The following is a 7,442-nucleotide window of genomic DNA, read 5'->3' on the forward strand; positions in this document are numbered from 1 at the left end:
CGCCGTGCGCCCCCGTGGTGCATCCGTGCCCACGGCCCTGACCAGCCACCCGTGGGCCGCCGTGCGCCCCCGTGGTGCCTCCGTGCCCACGGCCCTGACCAGCCGCCCGTGGGCCGCCGTGCGCACCCGTGGTGATCCGTGCCCACGGCCCTGACCAGCCCGTGGGCCGCCGCGCGCCCCCGTGGTGTGAAGTGAGGGGCACTGTCCACGTGTGGCTCTGCTGCAGGAGCCGGTGCAGGACCAGCTGTGGCTGAAGGTGTGGCAGCTTCCGGTCACCACAAACGGACCCAACAGGGTCAGGGCTGGGCGAATGTTTCGGTCGGAGGTCCTGCACGGCAGCCCCCTGCCCACCACAGTCCTGGCTCCGGGGAGCCCCGTCCTCAGCAAGATGCACACAGAGCTGCACACACAGCTCCTCACCAGCGGCCTGTCCTCCCTGTCGGACAGTCTGCATCGTAGGCCTGGGGTCGTCCTTTCCGGCTGATAACCGTGCACGGACTGGCGTTAGGAGTGAAGTTAGCATTTACATTAACGAGTTTGAAACTTCAGTCCCTCACGTGGTCTGCAGGGACTAAAAGTCCAGACCACTCACCGTCAGATCAGTGCCACAGGACCTGGCTGCCTCGGGGGTGGTCCTGGGCCACTGTGCCGGTGACGCCCTCCCGGAGCGGTAGCCGGAGGAGTGCGGCGCGTGCACGGAAACCGTGGGGCCCTCCGCGTCCCCAACCCCGGAGTCTGCGGCAGCCCTGGGCTGAGCTGTTTCTGCAACAGCCAGCGGATTCACGGTTGGATTTAAGCGGGGTGGGGTGAGTTTCAGCCACCCGCCTCTCCCGGCAGCTGACTGAACTTGGTTGGGTTCGGACGGGAATCTGTCAGTCGTGGACGAAACCCGACTGCCCTCCAGATGCGGAGAGCGCTCCAGCTGACCGTCTCTGTGGAGCCCGGGACGAGCGCCGCCAGGCAGAAGGTCCCAGAAACCCCGCTTCTCGCCAGTACAGACTCTGGGACGGCTCACGGCCTCCACCCCAGAACTCGGGTACGGCGCAGAAACGAGGGTCCCTGGCCATACCGTATCGACGCCCGGGACGCCCGCAAAGCTGGGGAGTGGTGCCCCACGCGCTCCCCTTATGGCGGCGAGAGCAGCCACGACACAACGTGGAGACGCTTTCCTCGTGGCACGCCTACATGATACAAGCCCTGCTCTCTTCACAACACAGAATTCCCTGTAAGGTGACGGGATACATTACAGCTGACGGCACGATCAAGCCCCCAGACAGCAGGCTGCAGAGCGGACGCGACCAGCCCACAGCAGCTCGCACCGCAGGCTGCCCACGCCGTCCACGGGGACACCTGCGTCCCGCACCTGCCGAAGCTCACAAGACCCCCGCCCTCCTCAGACAGGCCTCGTCCTCCAGAACGTTAAGCCCATCCAGTGGGCCACCCGGGGAGGGGGGCTTTCTCTTTCTGCTCAAGGTCACGACTCCTCGTTTGGTGCTGCTGGTTTTGGGGCGCTGGGGCAGACCTGTCCCCACGCGGCTGCAGGAGCGGGAAAGCCGGGGTCACAATGACACTTCAAACCGGCTGGGCCTGCTGGGGTGCGGGTCACGAGTCAGACTGACCGTGACTCAGGCCACTTGCAGGTTCAACCTCCACAAAGCGGAGGCTTCAGGCAGAACCACACTTCATTTTTCAGTCTGCTGCTGGGAGCAGGGGGTGCGGGGGGTCCGCAGCCTCCTGGGGACAGGCCCGGCCACCACCATGGTGGCCAAGGTCCTGCTCTGCTCAGCGGACGCTCACAACAGTGCACACCTGTGGACTGCAAACAATGTGGGATTTCTGGCTTTTTTGAGATATATTTCTGTTCTTGGCACGGAGCCCCGTCCACAGCTACACACTTCTCACATGCTCCACACGGCACCGGGCACGTGAACATGAACCAGCGCGCCCCGACGGGGGGGCGGGGGGGCAGAGCGCCGGCCAGGATGACTCGCTTCCACCCAAGAGACAGACTGGGAAAATCCACGTGGGGAGCTCGCCCTGCCCCCCATGACCTGATTCTCAGCCCCCGCGTCCCACGGAGGGGAGGCCACAGAGGGCCCGGGGCCCACTGGAAACTGTGGCTCAGCCAAGCACAGGACGGTTGTTAAAAGGTTGTTTACAAAATGACCACATGTTAAAACTTTTTCACTCATTCCTCACGAGGAACCAATGAGGTGTTAGAGCGCCTTCAAAGGAGAAGTCAGAGAACGGGACGGGGGTGACCGCCTAATGGGGACGGGGCTTCCCTGGGGTGACGGGATGTCCTGGAACCAGACGCAGCTGGTGGTTGCACCACACTGTGAATGTCCTAAATGCCACCGGATTGTTCACTGTCACGTGGTCAATTCTGTAAGGTGATTTCAACTCCATAAAACGTGGAGGAAAGGATACTGGAAAGAATCCCCAACAGACACAACGTGGCTCTCCCGCAGGATGAAATCAGTGGTGCAGCCAGCGGACAGACGCGTCCCTGCAGAGCAGGTCTGTCCGCGCGGCTATCCATGACGTGCAGCGTACGGAACTGGACGCACCCCAGGGGCTCCAACGCTCCTCTCCAAGGCTGCTCATTCCCACGTTCCAGGTGGGAAGCCGGGAGGGGCGGGCTTTGAGAGCCAGGAGGAAAGGGGTCCCAGGCGAGGTGATGGTGCAGAATGAGGTGGGGAGGGGCGTGGGGGGCAGAAGGACCGGGGAGCAGCCCTCCAGCAGCTGTCTGGGGCACGCACATGGGGACCTGGCCCATAAAATGCTAAATGTGTGAACAAAAGATCCTCCCTTCCTCAAATGAAAAAACACAGTGATGGCTCAGGTCTGAGCCTTCCTTGAAAATAAGGAACCATGACACCAGTTCACCTCTAGAAATGCCTTTTCTTTCTGCCAATCTAGAGTTCTCTCCAGGGCGGCAAGAACCCCAAACGGCAGAGGGAAGGCCTCCCCTCGTGTGAGTAAAACCACTGTTCTGGGAAGCCGCACGCATTCACCCAGGTACCCGCGCCCCTATGACCCCATCAGCGTGGGGGCACCTGCCCAGACACACTGATGCTCCAGACCACGTGACAACATGGCCCCTTCTCCTGTTCAGAGAGGCCGTCCAGGGACGAGAGAGGTCCCTTCTGTCCAGAACACACACAGAGTCAGGTGGAGAGGGCACGTGCTTCCTCTGCACGCGGACACGCTCGGGAACGTCCGTCTGAAGGCCCGAGCCGGTCCCTGCACGCGGTAACTCCTCAGGCCCAGCCAGACGGCACCTGTCACTGCGGTCGGCGTGTGCTGATCAATACCCAGGGAACGGGTCCCCCCCACAGTCCCCAAGCACAACTTGCCGGCAAGCCTGACGGCCGGCGTGCTCCCATGAGTTCCGTCCTCAGGGGAAGCTGAGGGGGTGACGGCCAGGCTGCAGCCCTCCTTGTGGGGTGTCAGGATGACGCGGACGAATGTGGACTCCACATCAATGTCTGCAGCCCTCTGCAAGGATGGGGCCCCACCTCCACGGCCCCCGGCCCTCTCGTCGTCACTGTACCACCAAGAGACTCTAAGCCACGAGCTCCGGAAAGCATGACCTGAACAGGGTTCTGTCACTCTTACAAGCAATCAGAACACAAGACTAAAATGTCACAACCTCATGGGAAGAAACTGAATTATTAATCCACAGAGTTAACTGCACAGAATCTCCATGAAGAGAGGCAGGCATTCCTCTCCTGAGGGGACCCCACCTACGCCCCTCACCTGCCTCTGTCCTGGTGGCCACACGTGGATGCGGACACGGGAGCCCCTCCCTGGGAGAGTGTGCCCCCCACGCCCCTTCACGCCCTCCCAGTCCCGCATCCTGAGACCTCAGCGTTGGTGGCTGACCCTGAGCTCCCACGTGGGGGCCCCTCACGGCAGCACGCAGGCATTCAGGGCCCACGATCCAGCCCCCAAGACAGCGGGGCTGTGAGCACTACAGGAACGCACACCCTCACCTCTCGGCGGAGGGGCTGACCCTAACTCCCTCCTTTCTGCACTTCCTACAGGAAGCACATGCTACCTTTATAATAGGGCTGGAAATCACACCCAGAGAGGCTTCACGTCTTATCAGCTGCTGCAAGGATACGAGCGCAGAGCGCACACCCCGCACCCCGCACAGCCCCCCCAGGCCTGCGCTGTCCCTGAGCCTGGAGGGACCCCGCCTGGAGCTCCCCACCAGCCACGCCGCACACACAGCCTGTGGCTGAGCTGCCAGAGGCTGGTGAGTCAAACAGCGGCCACACTGAGCAGCCAGGGCGGTCCCCATGCTGGGCCTGGTCACCCCAATGCCTCGAAGTCAGGCAGGAAACTGCGCACCCCAGATCTGCACCAGGGTCCCCACGGACGGCACGTCGCTCTGTGTAACAGGTCTTCCTGCGTTTGCAAAAGGCCACTGTCCTTCTATTGCTCATAAATCCCTCCCCTATTCTAAAGCCCCGAGTGAAACAGATCTTTTAATTAAATGGAACACAATCTTGCTTTAAGAATTCCTAAACAGCTCTGACCTCTCCCCTCACATAGGAAGACGCTACAAGATCAGCGTCTGCAGTTTGTATGTCCGTGTCCCCCCAAACTCCAGGACAGATGCTTCCCCCCATGTGACGGTGTTAGGAGCCCGGGGCCTTTGGGAGGTGACTGGGCCAGGAGGGTGGGGCCCCAGTGAATGGACTAGTGCCCTTCCAGAGACCCCCGGCGCCCCCGCCCCCTCCTCCACGTAAGACCCAGCGAGAAGTCTGTGGCGCGGAAGTGGGCCTGGGCCTGGCGCGGCCGGCACCCTGGTCTCGGGCTTCCTGCCTCCAGAACCGTGAGAAACAGCGTGTGTCGTTAAGAAGCCACCGATCTGTGGTGCTTTGTTCCAGCAGTGAGAACGGACCAAGACAGCAACCAACATCCACAGGCTTTGTCATTCGAGGAACGTCTACGTTAGGATTCTCGACGTGGCGCATGTGTGAGGACAGGTTGGCAAATACCTGGTGTTCCTGGTCCTGTCACGTAAACACCAACCAAGCAATCTCTACTTCAGCCTCTAAAGATACCGGTAGCTCCATGTGGACTTATTTTGGGTTCAAAAGGCAACCCCGCTTGTGGCTTGATTCAAGCAGCTGAACGGGTGGGTATTCATCATCAGTGCAGACAGCACCCAGATGGGCCCCCTTGAGCATCAGAAACCAGGGCAGAATCTCCCCCACACTGTCCGGAGACTCTCCCCATGCGAAACCGCTCCCTGGAGGCAACCTGGCGCTTCTGCAAACACACGGAGACGTGCTGGTCACTGGGGCGCGAGGATCAGCTTTCCATCCTTGGGCACCAAACGCTGCCCCTAGGGATACGCTGAGAACCTAGGGAATCCCGCTTAGGGAGACGGGCCAATGCCTTCGGCAATCATGATACCCCGTCCCAGAGGCGGCATTTGAAACACAAGATCTGATATGTTCCCAGGATCTGGAGAAAGAGGTGTGATCCCTGCAGACCCCAGAGACACACACAAGTACGAAACCTCTGTGCACGTCCAGCCAACGACGTGGAGGGATGCCCCAATTTCTCAACAACTGCAGACTGCCAAAACTCACCCACGATGAAACGGACAACCCGAACAATACCCTAAGTACCGAAGAATGTGAACTCATTTTAAAACCTTCTGAAAAACACACCTCCAGACCCAGATGCATTTACCGGCACATTCTACCAAACATTTAAGAAATCACAGCAATCTTATGCAATCTCTTCCAGAAAACAGAAGAGGAAAAAAAAGTGTTTCCCAACCTCGGAGAAGCCAGCATTACTCTGATAACAAAAACCAGAACAGAAAGATTGCAGACCAATATCCCTCACGAACACAGACCCAAAATCCTCACGAGAATACTGGTAAATGGAATCCGGTGCTATACGTAAAGGTGGAGTTTATCCCTGAACGCAAGGCTGGTTCAGTAGGCGAAAATCAGTGAATGTATTATAGCCAGTTGGCCATCCACGGAAGGAAAAACACACGAGGGTATCAACTCATGTAGGAAAAGCATCTGAATTAATCCCGTATTCACTCAGGACAAAATCTCTCCGCAAAGAGAGGGCCTCCCACACCCTGGCAAAGGGCGTGTACGGACAAACCCACAGCCAATAAGGCACCGCGGGCTGGGGGACTGAACGCCCTCCCCTAAGTCGGGGACAAGTCCTATCCGACTGCGCTGCACGCCTGGCTCGTGAAAGAGCAAGAGAAATACATAAAATGCATTCAATTAGCAAGGAAGAAATAAAAAGTTCTTTTCAGAGACAACATATTGCCTATGTTGAAAAACCTAAGGAACTTCTTAAAAAAAAAAAGCCCCTCGGAACTAACAAGAGAGTTTGGCGAAGTCACAGGACACAAGGTCAGTAACACAAAACGAGCCATTTCCACGTGCTCTAACGACAGTAAATTGATAATGGAACTTGGTCAAAATGGGAATGTTATGCTCTGTAAAAGGTCCTGTTACAAGAATTAAAAGACAAACTACAGAGAAAATATTTGCAAGTCATGAATCTGACAAGGAATGTGGATTAAGAACATTGTGAAAAACTCTCAGAACTCAACAGGAAGAAAACAAACAACCCAGTTAAAATATGAGCACGAGACCTGAACAGACACGTGGCCAAAGTGGACGTACAAATGGCAGATGAGCACGTGGGAAGTGGTCAACATCACCAGGCCCTGCGAGGTGCGAGTGAAAGCCACAATGAGACATGCCATCCACACATCAGGATGGCTGAAAAAGCAACTAATGACACCGACTGAGTGAGGATGCGGACAGTTGCTGGGTCTGTGTACTGAACAACTATGCCCTTGTGATGTGAGATGCCGCAGCCACTCCAGGAGACATTCTGGGGCTTTCTGATAAAATAAACATGCACTTGCACTATGACCTGGCCACCCCACTCCTGGGTGTTCATGCCGAGGAGACAGAGCCGTGAGTTCACATGAGAGCCCACACACAGATGGTTCTGGAGACTCTGTTCAAGCCTAGGATGGAATGCTACTTCACAAAGAGATAGGCCGGCCACCACGCGGCGTCGCCGGCACGATGCCGAGTGCAAGGAGCCAGCGCGGAAGGCTACCCACCGCACGACGCCACTTGTTAGACATTCCTGGAAGGTGAACTCAGGGACCGAGAAGATCAGCAGCCGTGGGTGGTTATGAGTGAAGACAAAGGAGAGGACGGGACGGGTCTGGTGGGGATGGGACTGTCCTGTGTCCTCACTGTGGTGATGCCTACACAAATCTACACAAGTCCTAAAATTCATAATAGAACTGTACACCAAAGTTGTCATCTTCACTATTAAGATATAAAGAAAAAAGAATAAAAGGACCGTAGGCGTACTGCGGAGGGTTGCCTGCCGGGCTCCCGACCACCACAAAGAAGCGGCAT

Source organism: Phoca vitulina, unplaced genomic scaffold (genome assembly GCF_004348235.1).
Source record: "Phoca vitulina isolate PV1807 unplaced genomic scaffold, GSC_HSeal_1.0 scaffold37, whole genome shotgun sequence".
Taxonomy (NCBI): domain Eukaryota; kingdom Metazoa; phylum Chordata; class Mammalia; order Carnivora; family Phocidae; genus Phoca; species Phoca vitulina.